This window comes from Ambystoma mexicanum, chromosome 9, assembly GCF_040938575.1.
Source record: "Ambystoma mexicanum isolate Mex_15411 chromosome 9, UKY_AmexF1_1, whole genome shotgun sequence".
In the NCBI taxonomy this organism is placed as follows: Eukaryota; Metazoa; Chordata; class Amphibia; order Caudata; family Ambystomatidae; genus Ambystoma; species Ambystoma mexicanum.
Genome location: NC_090931.1, coordinates 1,305,023,847 through 1,305,040,358, shown reverse-complemented (window position 1 = coordinate 1,305,040,358; position 16,512 = coordinate 1,305,023,847). Strand labels below are relative to the sequence as shown.

Here is a 16,512-nt window from a genome sequence, read left to right as displayed (position 1 = left end):
CGGCCCATATCCCTAATTAACAGTGAAGCTAAAATACTAGCCAAAATACTTGCTAATAGATTACAATTGGTCATTACAGCACTGATCCATCCAGATCAATGCGGCTTCATGCCTCAAAGATACACCAGGATGAACATTTGCAGGCTCCACCTGGCGTTAGAGAGAGCACCTGTCCTGCAGCAATCACTGGCACTATTGGCTATATATTTCGAGAAGGCCTTTGATTCAGTTCATTGGGAGGCTCTATGGGCAATAATGCGTAAGATGCAATTCGGGGAACCATTTATTAAATGGGTACAACTCCTCTATAACAAGCCGTTAACAGAGGTAAGAGTGAACAGATGACCCTCGCGAAACATCCAATTGGGGAAGGGCACCAGGCAAGGTTGCCCGCTCTCGACAATCTTGTTTGCATTGATAATAGAACCATTGGCAGTCATTCTGCGGGACACGACCACGTGGACCAGCTTCAGATGGAGCTCAACCTGGGAGTATAAGATATCCCTCTCTGCAGATGACCTCCTGGTGTATCTGGGCGACCCAGCGATCTCCTGCCCTATAGTCACTCAAATACTGATAAACTATGGAGCCTTTAGTGGCCTTTGGTTGAACTGGGCCAAATCTGTGCTGTTTCCGGTGAAAGGGGTAGACTGTATACCGGCATCTGGTTCCCCATATCATATTGAAACGGTACAGTTCCGATACCTGGGTATTCTAATTACAAACAGGCTGGATAGCTATGTAATTCAAAACCTACTCCCGCTAACTAGAAGATACGCACAAGACGTGACCCATTGGCAAGCACTGCCATTGACATTATTGGGCAGGGCGGCGCCCTTCAAGATGCTGGCCCTACCCCAGTTCTTGTACATCCTTCAAAACGCCCCTCTCCACGTCCCCACTGACGAGTTCCATAGAATAGACAGAATAACACGTAAACTCCTGTGGGGTGGGCAACACCCGAGAATAGCTCTCAAAACCCTTCAACGCTCAGTCTGGGAGGAGGGGATAGGACTAGCAAACATCCAGATCTACTATTGGGCGACCCAGATGGCAACTATCAATGACATACTGCACGGGGACCCACCATCCCCCACATAAAGGCCGAATTAGCTGCACGACATGGCATGCCCTAGATTGAAAGTCTCTACTGTAGACAGACATGCCCTCCCGAATGCATGATAGTAGCGCATAATAAAATCACCCCGGTCCAACCCATCTGGAATAATGCCCACCTCACAGGCCTCAGTAACCTCCTGAAATGGCCCAACTGGGAGACAGCTGGCATATATTTGTGAGCAACCAAATAATACAGTTCGCCGAGCTCTTGGCATCATACGATCTCCCAGACACCGAACAATATTGCTATGGACAATTACAACATGCACTCACAGTGCATAGGGTCCAGCTGGCGGACATGCCGGAGTGTACACCCATAGAAAGGAATATAGTCATAGACAGTGTAAGCAACAAGGACACGTCTACTATGTACAACGCCATCTCCTCGTTTGCAACAAAAGAGCTGCTGAATCTGAGGACGAAATGGGAAAGCGACATGGACCCAATATTACCCGAAGAATGGATCTCGACCCTGATGTACCCTAGAGACTCTGCAATCTCGCCGAGGATCAGGCTCGTACAACTGAAAATACTGCATAGGATTTATTATCCCCGAGTAGCTTTGTATAAATGGGGTAAAGCGACCGACCCCAAATGCCTACGCTGCAAACAAGAGGAAGGAACTTTCTATCCCATTCTATGGCAGTGTACACGGATACAACACTTCTGACACAAATGCAGTGAACGACTCTCGAACGTCATGTGTCGCCCGATCCCAACAAACCCCAAGCTCCTTCTCCTGGTTATTGAAGAAGAAGGAGACATGTCTCGCTTCGAAAAGTTACTTCTCTCGACATCCACAGGAGTTGCCAAAAGAAATATTGCACAACGATGGGGCGCAGAAAGTACTCCGAAATATGATCAATGGATATCCGATGTGGAGGCTATTATCCTAATGGAACGCCGAGTCTACCAAGCAAGAGGCTGTCCGGGCAAAGCAGATAAAATCTGGGGGAAATGGGAACAGACATTGTAAAGCATGTACAGCATACACAACAGTCTTTGGGGCACAATTTTACAACTACAACATCACCATGTGTTGCCACTTGTAAACGACTACCGAAAAGAAAGGAAAAAGTCCAATTGCTGTCCTGACCTTATCTATATCTTATAGCATCTGTGTCTCTAAATACGCTTATATCCAAATAATCCCTGCTCGCACTGCTTTGCCATTTGTATGTATACAAGTTATACGGTTACGTATTGAATGTCTTTGTATTATGGTATGAAAACACAATAAAATTTGTTATAAAAAAAAAAAAAGAAAAAAGGATGGTTCAGGCCATTCCATGCAAGCCACAACGCTGTAGATGGTGGAATATGGATAACGCCTTCAGCCATCAAATGTGTGCGCATTAATGCTGTGCATATTGTACAGCCATGAGAAGCAGGTCAATCCAAGCCATTAGCTGCCAAGAGGGCACACTCACTAAGCACCCAGGAGGAGGACTAAAGGCTAGTGCAGGGATGGGTTCAGGTAAGTAGAGGGGATACAGATCTGATCTTCTGCGATGAAGAACATTGAATACTGCAGGTCTTCAGGTGCTTTCCCAAGCCATTGCCAAAGTAACGCTGGTGACTGCTCTAGCAGCTGGCTCATAACTGCACGCTACCCTTTACCCTATCACTGCCATGCTCTGGGAGCTTTTTCTATATTGCTTTTGGTTTGTAGTGGGAACAAAGCTATTGGTGCAATGCGTGAGCTCCATTCATGTAATGTGGCCAACTTCTAAAAACTGCTTTACAGTTGCAAACGATTCAATTTAGGAAGGGGACTACAAGGTAAAGAAGAGCTGCCAGTGCGCTCACGTACAATTCAACCATGGTCAGCCTGTCCAATTCAATGTATAGCAGACATTGAAGTGCAAAAGCTACAACCAGACAGTGATCTAGTAGGGATCAAGAGGGTTGCATGGTAACAGTGCCATTCATACAATTCTAGAATAGCATAACCAGGCTGTACCGCCAACAGGATCTACATGCATAAGAGCCTCAATGGGTCCCGGCTCTACCACCACCAACAGGATCTACATGCATAAGAGCTTAAAGGGGTCCTGGCTCTACCACTACTAGCAGTGTCTACACACAGTAGAGTCTAAAGGGATCTAGGCTAACCCACGGTTAGTGGTGTCTGTATGGTCAGTGGTGTCTGTACACGAGAGCCTAAAGGGATCCACGCTCTACCAATGCCAGCAGGATCTACATGCGGAAGAGCCTAAAGAGATCCAAGGTATCCCACTGCCAGCCGTGTCTATGTACAGAATGTAATGGGGTCCATGTTCTACCACTGCCAATGTCTACATGCAGTACAGCCTAAGTCAGTGGTCTTCAAACTGTGCGACTGGCCGGGGGAGTTATGAGGCTCTTCAAAAAGCAAGTAGGGTGACTGCCTTCAATAGAAAATATAGGCACATTTGGATCTACGGGGGCCTGGAACACTATTTTTCCCCCAGGGTGAAGGGTCACCATTAAAAAAAAGAAAAGTTTGAATGCCACTGGCCTAAAGGATCCAAGGCATGCCGTTGCCAGCAGGGTATAAACAGTACAGTATAAAGGCTGGGTATCTAACTTGCAGCTCTCTGCTGTTTTGGACTACAACATCCATGATTCGCCACCATCGAAAATGGCTACTAGAAGTAATGGTCCAAATCATGTGGCCAGCCAAATGTTGTATGCACTTGCCCTAAAGGGATCCAGGGTTGGACACCGTCAGGGGTGTGACTATGCACCCTGGGTTTATCCCCATGGAAAATGTCATCTAAAATGGATCCCATTCTAAACCTATTAGTACAAACTTAGTTAAAATATAGCATGGTGTCGGTTTTTTTTTTTTAATGCTATGGGTCAACACGGAAATTAAATTATCTTTTTTTTTACACACTATGAACTTTTGTTGAACATTAACTTTCACTAACCAGCGTCATGACACTATTAACAATTCTTTTTCTAAATGCCGTGGCTTTTGAATGGCACACATCAAAGGTCAGATAGAACTCAAGAACGGCAGCCATCTTTCACCAACTTTAAGCTAACCCCGTAACATGGACAACAAGAGATAATGAGCCAGAAACTGGGGCAGTGTGTTCTTTTCATAACTGCTACACAGTAACAGTGCAACACAGGGTGTATGGACACTTCTACAATCATCAGATATAGAAATCTAGGGAGCTGGTTCGGACTGTGATCATAAATAACGGGAAACAGTAGGAAATAGCCCATACCCACAAATAAACACGATTTGTGAATTTTCAAATCAAACTGAATAGTACCTATGGGCACATTTGGGAACATTCATAGATAATCCTACATTTTTGAGCATATTAGTAGAAGTGGCGATCTCAGAAAGCTAGCCTTGCTGACCAGCCTTGCAATCATGGTCCTATGGGCCACACCGTGCCCTGCTAGTAACTTCTGAAAATAACTAAAGCCAACATAAAACTCATCCCTCAAGTCCAGGATCTTAAACAGGCTTGCTCAAAACTCAGGTAAAGAGGAAAAGCTCACCTTCATCCGGTAGCGCCTTGAGCCACACCCCTTCATATAGAACCAAGTGATCCTTTAATCCCTCTCTCCTTCACCTAGAACCAACTGCTCCTGCTGTTTACCAACCAAGACGTTCAAAATGGACGCCCTCAGAAGAAGCTGAGGTCAGAAGCCTGACGGCATCCGCCCAACCCAACCGTTCCCTACACACCACATGCACGAAACTAGTCTTGAATGCAAGTAACCATATCTTGTCATCCTTTCAACATGTCGTGAAGTGTTTTTTTTTTTTAATTTCTCTCCAGCACGACGAGATCTGAGACAGAAACAAAATGTAAAATGATTACATCAATAACCTGATTAAAGGTATCAACGAAAGACCAGAGTTTGGAACTGGGTGTGGTTTGGGTCTTACTCTTTCCAAACAGACAAAATTTGATGAGAAGTATAGAAGCAAGGGGTGTGGGTGCAGGGGAGGACAAAGCGTGATTAAATTAAGGAATGCGGGTAACATCAATAGGAAAACAAACAGAAATGGAATAAAGTCTAATGAAATTCTAATAAACGTAACTGTGCAAAACATGGGTGACAGTACAGACTAGCCAGTGCAGCAATAACTAGCCCCCCTCCCCCATCTATGTGGGCTGCTTTACAGAGTCGTCTTAAAATGACTACTGACCAATGAAAACTAAGGAGGCCTTCAGCACATTCAAGTAAAGTAGCTGTGTGTAGGTGCTTCTGAGGCATCACTCATTAGCACATGGAGAGCGTTATTGACCTCAAACAATCGGACTGTTCAGAGCGCAGTCATTAACTACTGGTATTGACTGCCTTCGGAACATTCTGTCTTCAAAAGCAGAAAGAGAAACAACTATGCAATTTCCTAGCAAGATTTCTTTCAACAAGACACTTCCTTTGTGAAAGGACTATGTTCTTTGCTGAAACATCCTATTTAGCAAGAAAGAGAAAGCTAAAACATGGGAAATGTGTTTTTTCTTATAGAGAAGAGTTTACTTTTACGTGACATCAAACGCATGCTCATGTTAAGCCAGTTTCAGTTTTCAGTTCAATCATGTTTGTAATTAAAATGCTTAATTTATGATACACATTATATATGACAGGCAAATCGTGTACTTAATTTTATTGTTAATTGCAATTCCTCCTTTTGTTTGCATGAAACTTACATAAGTAATTGGTAGGGTTATCGCAAACCCCCCCCCAAAAAAGCTGTTCAACAATGTAGGAATAATTTAGTATGCCATAAGTATTGTATTACAGAACTTTGCTTACGCTCAACTTAATTTCTTTTACAGTCCGTTTAGGCCTATGAAAAAGAGGATTTTTCTCCACAATATGCGTCACCACTGAGAACGGACCACTACTGATGTTTTTTCTATACATTTCTTTCTCAACTGTTTTTCTTTGACATTGTTCTTTGTGAAAATATACTTATACACCATGGTTTTACAATACTTTTGTGTGGAAGTTATTATTATTGCATAAAGCTCAATAGACTCAATTTATAGATTACAGTAGTTGGTTTTATCCAACACAAGACAGTGTGCAGGGGACGGGAGGATTCATAAGTTGAATCTTCTCCTCTTTTCTTGTACTATGTAGGGGCCTTGTGCCAAGACCTCAGTTCCTCCCCTGCACCCTAAGAATTCCTTTATATTCCCTATTTTAATCCTAAAACATTACACCTTAAATATCTAAAATTAGGAGTGCACCATTACTGTACTTTGTAATTTATGAGGACCACCACGTTTTTTTTTAAATACTACAAAATAAAAAACACATTTGACTAAATCGGTTGCCCGTTTCTTTTACCCAGTATTAAAGTAACTTTTTTGCCACCAATCCTAGAACATTTATTTTAAAATGTATGTTAGAGAAACTGGAAAGGGAGCAGTGTTTCTATTTACACAATGGTATAATTCCTCCAACATTGTATAGGGTAGAGAAAGTGACGCCACAGAATGCTTGGCCTCCCAATCACCTCAACATCAAGTATTTACATCATATGGTGGTGGATCCTGAAAGAAGAGGATTCTATTTTTTCTTAATCTTTACTGACAACTTGAGGTAACAGCATGCTAATGAAGCCTTGTAAACTGAGGGAGGGGGTCATTATCGTGGGATAATTACCCATCCCAACATTATGGTCCTCTACTTCCGTTGGGCCATAACTTGGTACTAGATCATTATCCCATGATGACCCCCAGACCCCCACCACGGTCTACAAGGCTACATTAGCATGCTGTCCCCTCAAGCGGAGAACAAGAAAGAGAGGGCTACAATGAAGGGTAGGGAACGGTATATTCATTCGGGATGGGTCAGCACTGCTAGCCGGCGCTATCTTTGACGGAGAAGATGGGACACAGGTGTGATGTGTGACCCTTCCATGTGTATTACCCTTTTAAGGGGTTGTGTCCCTCCCATGTGCATTGCCCTTTTAGAATGGGCCATTACTGTCACGGCCCAAGCTAATAAATGGAGCCCCTACAGGCAAGTCCAGCAGAATGGTTGCCGACTCCAGCTATGGAACTCCATGTTGTCTACGTCTCTCATTGTGGGCATGCAGGCCTACACCATGTGAGCATGGTCCTGCAGCCCTGGCCTGCAGGCCCAACACTGGGTGACGACGGCCCTGCTGGTCTCTGCCGGTCTGGGCCCGCGCAGACCAGCCTGGTGCCCTGAATCCAACCCAGGCACCCACCATCCAGGATGTTACTGGCATGCACGGCGGTCCGGCACCTAGGCTGTGCCCCACAGCCTCACAGGGCTCTGTCCTACAACTACATATAAGTCTGGGTGACCCCGGCACACCAGTAGTGAGGCCGGCCACATGAACGCCGCTGGCCCCTCAATAGCAAAAACAAAGAGGTGATGGCTGGAAGGTTTAGAATGAATCTTAACCACTGGCAATGCTCTGGGCAACCCTCCAGACCACCGTTCTTCGCCTGCCAAGCCATTACAGAAGGGAAAGACCATATGCAAATCAGGCTTGGCCCCACCCCAAAAGGGGCAGTCCAGCCCGAACTGCTAGGCCACATCCCTTCTGCACGAGACCACAAGCATCCCCAAACATGTTTCGCCCTTGTTGGGGCTCATCAGTGAGGAGTAGCTTGGGTCTCTAGGCCCAGCAGGCACGGGACCCACGTCTGGGCATACCCGTCCCACTCGGGGTGACATAGCAAAAACAAAGAGGTGATGGCTGGAAGGTTTAGAATGAATCTTAACCACTGGCAATGCTCTGGGCAACCCTCCAGACCACCGTTCTTCGCCTGCCAAGCCATTACAGAAGGGAAAGACCATATGCAAATCAGGCTTGGCCCCACCCCAAAAGGGGCAGTCCAGCCCGAACTGCTAGGCCACATCCCTTCTGCACGAGACCACAAGCATCCCCAAACATGTTTCGCCCTTGTTGGGGCTCATCAGTGAGGAGTAGCTTGGGTCTCTAGGCCCAGCAGGCACGGGACCCACGTCTGGGCATACCCGTCCCACTCGGGGTGACATAGCAAAAACAAAGAGGTGATGGCTGGAAGGTTTAGAATGAATCTTAACCACTGGCAATGCTCTGGGCAACCCTCCAGACCACCGTTCTTCGCCTGCCAAGCCATTACAGAAGGGAAAGACCATATGCAAATCAGGCTTGGCCCCACCCCAAAAGGGGCAGTCCAGCCCGAACTGCTAGGCCACATCCCTTCTGCACGAGACCACAAGCATCCCCAAACATGTTTCGCCCTTGTTGGGGCTCATCAGTGAGGAGTAGCTTGGGTCTCTAGGCCCAGCAGGCACGGGACCCACGTCTGGGCATACCCGTCCCACTCGGGGTGACATAGCAAAAACAAAGAGGTGATGGCTGGAAGGTTTAGAATGAATCTTAACCACTGGCAATGCTCTGGGCAACCCTCCAGACCACCGTTCTTCGCCTGCCAAGCCATTACAGAAGGGAAAGACCATATGCAAATCAGGCTTGGCCCCACCCCAAAAGGGGCAGTCCAGCCCGAACTGCTAGGCCACATCCCTTCTGCACGAGACCACAAGCATCCCCAAACATGTTTCGCCCTTGTTGGGGCTCATCAGTGAGGAGTAGCTTGGGTCTCTAGGCCCAGCAGGCACGGGACCCACGTCTGGGCATACCCGTCCCACTCGGGGTGACATAGCAAAAACAAAGAGGTGATGGCTGGAAGGTTTAGAATGAATCTTAACCACTGGCAATGCTCTGGGCAACCCTCCAGACCACCGTTCTTCGCCTGCCAAGCCATTACAGAAGGGAAAGACCATATGCAAATCAGGCTTGGCCCCACCCCAAAAGGGGCAGTCCAGCCCGAACTGCTAGGCCACATCCCTTCTGCACGAGACCACAAGCATCCCCAAACATGTTTCGCCCTTGTTGGGGCTCATCAGTGAGGAGTAGCTTGGGTCTCTAGGCCCAGCAGGCACGGGACCCACGTCTGGGCATACCCGTCCCACTCGGGGTGACATAGCAAAAACAAAGAGGTGATGGCTGGAAGGTTTAGAATGAATCTTAACCACTGGCAATGCTCTGGGCAACCCTCCAGACCACCGTTCTTCGCCTGCCAAGCCATTACAGAAGGGAAAGACCATATGCAAATCAGGCTTGGCCCCACCCCAAAAGGGGCAGTCCAGCCCGAACTGCTAGGCCACATCCCTTCTGCACGAGACCACAAGCATCCCCAAACATGTTTCGCCCTTGTTGGGGCTCATCAGTGAGGAGTAGCTTGGGTCTCTAGGCCCAGCAGGCACGGGACCCACGTCTGGGCATACCCGTCCCACTCGGGGTGACATAGCAAAAACAAAGAGGTGATGGCTGGAAGGTTTAGAATGAATCTTAACCACTGGCAATGCTCTGGGCAACCCTCCAGACCACCGTTCTTCGCCTGCCAAGCCATTACAGAAGGGAAAGACCATATGCAAATCAGGCTTGGCCCCACCCCAAAAGGGGCAGTCCAGCCCGAACTGCTAGGCCACATCCCTTCTGCACGAGACCACAAGCATCCCCAAACATGTTTCGCCCTTGTTGGGGCTCATCAGTGAGGAGTAGCTTGGGTCTCTAGGCCCAGCAGGCACGGGACCCACGTCTGGGCATACCCGTCCCACTCGGGGTGACATAGCAAAAACAAAGAGGTGATGGCTGGAAGGTTTAGAATGAATCTTAACCACTGGCAATGCTCTGGGCAACCCTCCAGACCACCGTTCTTCGCCTGCCAAGCCATTACAGAAGGGAAAGACCATATGCAAATCAGGCTTGGCCCCACCCCAAAAGGGGCAGTCCAGCCCGAACTGCTAGGCCACATCCCTTCTGCACGAGACCACAAGCATCCCCAAACATGTTTCGCCCTTGTTGGGGCTCATCAGTGAGGAGTAGCTTGGGTCTCTAGGCCCAGCAGGCACGGGACCCACGTCTGGGCATACCCGTCCCACTCGGGGTGACATAGCAAAAACAAAGAGGTGATGGCTGGAAGGTTTAGAATGAATCTTAACCACTGGCAATGCTCTGCGGGCTTGCCAGTACACGGCCCAGAGAGACAGATTTTTCAAATTCGTCATAATTGTGTCTACCTCCCCCCCTCGCTTGCTTATCTGCTCGGAATGCTTCTTTCGCAGACGACCCTGGAAACGGAACGTACATAGGACTTGTCCAAACAGGGCATCCCTTTATCGTGCTGCCGCTTGGCGCACTTGTCCTGAAACACGCCACGGAAAGATAAGTAAGAAATACTCGTCAAAACATTTGAAAAAAAGCATGTGAAAACGTTTCTGTCCTGCCGAAGTGGGACTTCGTTTCAAACAAAACATTTGCTGCTCTGGTGGATTTCGTGCAAAAGCGATTACTTGTGTGCGCCAAAGAAATTGTGCAACACTGCTGATCTCGCGAGCAAAGTCCTTGGCCTCTAGCACAGTGCACTGCCCCAGGCGGACCATCGCTGGGTTTGGGGGGGCGGGGGATTAGTGCAGGTGGTCTGCAATCAGAACCAAGGCCCGCCACGATCCATAGGCGCACGGTGCCCCAAACCGGACGAGTAATTGCCATATTTCCCTTGCACCTGGCTGCTCATGGGGCCTACACAGTATGTGCATCACCAGTGAGAGCGCAGTATTGCAGTGCTCACCTAGTATTCCCAGGGTGCAAAATGCGGTCACAGTTTAAAGTCCAGGAAAAGCCCCATTCATCCGATTGGTACTTTCGGCAGCCTTAAAATGAGTAAAGTATACTTACTAGGCCAGATTGCTGGAAAATCCGTTTACTCGACCCTGCTGCGACTTCAAGCACCCTGCTCTCGGGGTATCAGCTGCTTCTGGCTTTGCAGCCAACGCAACGTTATAGCCTGAGACTCGTAGTTTCACTTTTACCATTTTAAAAATGGACCTACAACTACAAGTCCCAGCATACCTAGTGTTTTCGGTGATAAATAAGACTGGCTGAAGGTGACCCTCATGACACGCGGATAGACAGAAACTATCCTTTTCTGTAATGAGGTATCAGCTATAACTGGTTGCTGAATCCATGCAACTGACCCAGAGCTCTCATCATTTGTGAGAAGGGAATCCAGTCCTTTTTTACATGGAATTCTGGGACTTAGTTTTCAGAAATGGAAAATGGGAAAGAAAACAACAAATCACAGAATTCAAAGGAAAAAAAAAGAGGAATAGCCTACTCGCGAATGGCAAGATTAAATTTGAGAGCTCTGCTGGCTGCGAACTGTAACTTAAAAGCAGCGTTTCATTCGTGGGGGTGTTTGTGAGGGCTGAGCCCTGGCACGTATTGTCGCAGACGCTCTTTGATTATGAAGTGGTGATAGTCAGTGCATCCATCAACCACAATGATCAGGTGTAACCCCAAATATGTGGGGAGCAGTTATGGGTGGTGGCAGCAGTGATGGGCAACAGTCCACTCAGTCACAGGAGTGCTAGAAAATATTCGGGCCTTGGCACTTATTGGTTTACTAAATGGGCGTGATTGGGAGATGACCACAGCATTCACAGGGTCAGTGCACACGAGTTTCACTGTTATTTGGGTAATGTGTGCGCGTCCTGCTGGCGAGGCCTCCTTTTGCGGGCAGGACGGCACCTGTTTAAGGAAAGGAGCCCCGCTGGTTGCTCCGAATGGCCCCCTTTATGAGCTCCTCCAAGCACAGTACACGATAACAGAAGCTTCGAGAGCTTTAGTTTCCTAGCAATTTCCTTCCTGCTGGTGTTGATATTGTACTTAATCGCAGCCTTACTGAAAAGGCAGTTATTTATTGAAAGTTGTAAAGCACAGGGATGAAACAGCAAGAGGGTGGGGACTCAACCACCTAAACCAACACTGCCGGCGCCATGCTAGTGCCGCAGACCCGCTAAAGCTTCGTAATATGCAGAGAACTGTAGCTCCAATGGATCTGCGTTAGAAAACCGAATCCCAAAAGCTTTAAAAAAGGTGAAGCCCTCTTGTTCGCATTTTGTAATTAGGCTTTTGGTTGTTTGTCTCCCCCCCCCCCCCCCAGGGCATTTAATGTAGGGGGGGGGGACACCTCGGCAACCCATAATACCACACCAGAGCAGCAAGAGACACTGCAACCCCCTTTCCCATTATTCTACCAGGCTGAATGCGCACTGACTTTTCTGACTCCCCCAACCCCCCTCCAAATATGCAATGAAAAACAGTATATGGTATAGGAGCGTGCGTTCCTAGTATTTACACAGATCTGTAATGCCAATATTAAAACAATAACCTAACCAGGCATCTCCTAGCGGTACATTATGCTATATAATACCAAAATGTACTCAACTTTAAAGAGGTCAATATTTATTTATTTTTTCTATTTTATTGTTTAAAGCGCGGACCTAGCTCAAGACAAGCATTTGGCCTGGCATCATTTAACAGTAGCGCCGTTCTGTGAGTTGAGGTCTGTGCGTCCATTGGAATTTGTCCTTGGTCAGGTGTTGCGATAATAGGTTCCTTGAACTTGAACTTCGAAATATGTTGGGCTGGCTCTAGTTTCTGGAAAGTGCTGTGGTGTGGTGTGGTTTACGAGCGCATGCATAATGTATTCTTATACAGTTCATAATGTCAGATTCCTATATATATATATATATATATATATATATATATATATACACACACACACACACACACACACACACATTTCACATCACATCCCACGGCAAGGCCAACTTAGCCTTGCATCCTGAATTTTTTTTTTTGTTTTTTTTTTTTTGTTTGTTTTTTTAAATGGTACTTGCCTACATCAGAGACCAGCATTTTACCCAGGAAGCTACTCACCTTTGGCTATGCATGAAGCTCGTGTGGGCAGGAAGATTTTGTCCTCTGGAATTGTCAGTGGTGATGAGACACTGCCAGGAGCAGTCTCAGAGGTAGAGCTAGGTTCCTAATTGGGGCTGGCAATAAAACATTTTCACCATTGGTCTATTTTGGGCAGACACCAGTTAATGTTTGAAAAGCACACATTTAATATTTAGAAACAAAAATCCATCAAAACCCCAATGCGATGGCTGCATCCAAGTTAACAACATTACATTACATTACATTTCATTTCATTTGTTATGCACGCTACTGACCCTGGGGCATAAAGGCGCAGACAACGAAAAGACATACAACACAAATGAGGACAGGCTTAGAGGTGAGGATCAAAGCATCCTCGGTAAATTATTCCACTATTCCCTGTAGTATGATGCAGTCTATTGGAGAAATCCGTGAGTACAGTAGATCAAACAAATAAGAAAGTCTTCAGTTCCTTCTTGAAAGATGCGAGGGAATAGTGACTCCTCAAGCTGATAGGAAGATTATTCCACATCGCGGGGGCCTTCACCATAAATGCTCCCTTTTCCGCCTTCATTGTTTTACATCTTGGTTGTATGATTTGATTAGTGAGGTCGGATCTCAAAGATCTTACATTACTCTTTGAAATTATGTGCTGTTGTAAATATTCAGGCATTACTTGTAGCCGGCATTTGAAAACTATAACCAGTACTCTAAAATTAATCCTGGCTTCAATAGGTAGCCAGTGTAATGAGCGTCTGGCCACAGCTACATGGCTATGCCTTGGGAGTCTAAGAACAACTCTGACCGCCCAATTCTGTGCTACCTGCAATCTTTGCAGCTCTCTTTTGTTGATGCCCAGCAGGAGGCTACAATAATAGTCCAATTTAGCCCCTATAATTGCCCTGGCTATGGTCTCAGCGCTTTCCTGCGAGATCATTGGCCTCAAATGAGCCAACAGTCTGATATAATAGACTACCCCTGCCACCACTGATGAGGCATGAGCTTTCATGCTTAAAGTCGAGTCGAGAGTTACTCCTAAAAAAATATTTTTTTGATAAGGGAATAATGATGTCCTCCCCCAATTTAAAGGAGCTATATTCTTGACTCAACTTACTAATCGCCTTAGAGCTGCCGACTATTAGCAGCTCAGTCTTACTGCGATGAAGAGCTAGAAAATTATCCAACATCCATTTTTCAATGAGGGCAAAAACTCTATTCACCTCCGCCTCATCCTTTTTGTGATGTCCTGATAACTTGATAACACATTAAGTGTCGTCTGCATAATTAGAGAACATGACCCCCTCCTCCTGTAACATAAAGAAGAATGGGGTCATGAACAGGTTATACAGACATGGGGACAAACTTGCCCCTTGTGGGACCCCATAAAGAACGGAAAGTGGACTAGCTTAAGCGGAGGCCGAGCACACTCTACTTGTTCTATTCTCCAGGAAAGAGGCGATCCACCGGGCTGCTGAGTCTGAGAGGTTAGCCACCTCTTGTAGTCTTGGAATTAAGATCGAATGCTCGACCAAATCAAAGGCCGCTGATTGATCTAGAGAGATTATCAGGGAGAGGCCACTTCTATCCATTTCCCCCATTAATTTAGATTTCAGTTCTAATAACGAGGTTTCCGTCCCATATTTCTTCCTGAATCCCGACTGATTTGGATGGAGGATGTAATAAAGGTCTAGGTGCTCTGCGAGTTGACTGTAGACCACTCTATCCAAAATTCCATGATAAGTAAAACACATTTTCAAAAGTCGTCTAGTCCATTGCAGTCAGCAATGTTTTCGTGTGTCCGAGGGCCGGCTCATTTTATTCACATCATGGGTTACAAGCTACATGCATTTTGTGACAGAATGTGCTCTGGTGAGGTCAGGACTACCCATGCTTTTATGATTTTGAATAAATAAAATGGTGCAGCAATTTGATTTCTGAAAGGAAGATCTGCTAATCACACTCCCCTTTCATAAATGCCCCATGCAAAATGTATGGTGTAAACATGTGCCTTTGCAGAGCTAGTCTCATGACACCTAAAGCACTCGCCCTCCAGTAGCAGCAAGGATATTTCAAAAGGTTACATGTCATTTCCGGACAGCCCCTGGAACACAATTACAGCAGGCAGAGGTGGCTTTTGAATTGTCTGCATCTCAGATTCAAATTATTATCATTTTGCATCCTGGTTGCCAGATAAACTATAAATAGAAGTGATGCCTCGCTGTAGCATGGTGACTACTGGGGTCACACAATTATACAGCAACAGAATGTGATGATCTACAAGTGTTGGCCTGGGGAGCAGAGCTTAGCTATGAGAGGGTTTTGTGCATCAGCCACTTGGCCTGATGTATCCACAACTACAAGGTAGGTCAATGGACAGGAAACGTTTTAGTCCTCCTAGAGGGAGGGCATCACCTTCCTCCCAAGGCACAGGAACCATCCCCAGGAGATCCTGTGCATCAAAGGCAGCACTGACGAGGGCAATCTGCCACCAGCGTGCTAACCACTGTGCCCATTTGAAGTCAGCAGACTGGAATAGGGGTGGAGTTAGAGCAGCCAGATGAAAAAGGTGGTCTGACAGAGAAATGCCATCATCCTGGATTCTGCTATGGGTCACTACATCTTCCTGTCGTTAGAAGCCAAATTACATGCATTACAGCAGCCTGGACTGTATCCCCTGTGACATTTTGATTTTAAAAGAAGGTGAAACCCTCTCCTTAGTTGATTCTTCTTTGGACTCCACACCCTAGAAGAAGGGTTCGCTGGACCTTTGCTGAGAATATTCCAAAGTCCTTTGCCTGAAAAGTGAAAACAGAAGGCATTCAAGGCAGAGGTAAGCTTTTTTCCATTACCATCCCAATGTAACGCTGGGGGGTGAACTGCTTTGGATGGAGGTCTCTCTGCTGCTTGAGCACTGGGACCATCCTGCTCAGAGCAGGTGAAAGACTCCCTCTAGCTGCCGGACAGCTTCCTGGAGTGGAAGTGTACAACTAAAGTACACAAGTCCCTTCCAGCAACTCAGTATTTCAGAGGCAGCTTGCAGCCGGTTTCATTGCCTTGAGATCTCTGCGAGATGGCTTGGCTGCACTCGGTGCACTTTGAACCACTTCATGGCCTCAGTGCGGCTTCTGCCACTCTACGACCTTTAAACTGCTTACCTGCTCCTTCGAGCTGTCTCAATGCAGCCTCTCTCCAGTGAAGAGCAGTGCCCCTGTGGCTATCCCCGGCTCACTGATTTGGAAGAATCTGACTCACCGCATCCGGAGACTCAACCCAACGAAAGCATCAGTCCCCCAGCCAGCTAACTGTGCACTGGAAGCCATCATTTTGCACAGCAGCTCAACCAAGCAGAAGCATTGTTTTGAACTCACTCAACCGCCAACTCGAGCTGTTGGAACCCATCAACTCACATGGTCTTGAGCGTTGACTTGATCTGCAAAGGAGCCCCATCTCGACGCAGACTCGCCATTGAATCAACTCGACTCACTTGTCTCAACACCGGCTCAACTGAAGGAAAGCCCATATAAGCCCAGCTCGATGCAGTCAAGCACACAATTCAAGTACTTAATGTATTTTGAAGCGGCCTTGTCCCTTTGGTCTGCTCCAAGTGGCAGCTCCCG

At 46.8% G+C, this 16,512-nt stretch overlaps 1 protein-coding gene across 2 annotated transcripts in view; it reads right to left on the bottom strand.

The window, feature by feature from the left end:
• Positions 1–16,512, bottom strand: part of MYLK (myosin light chain kinase) — a 1,914,870-nt gene that overhangs the window by 1,563,284 nt on the left and 335,074 nt on the right. The window lies entirely within an intron of this gene.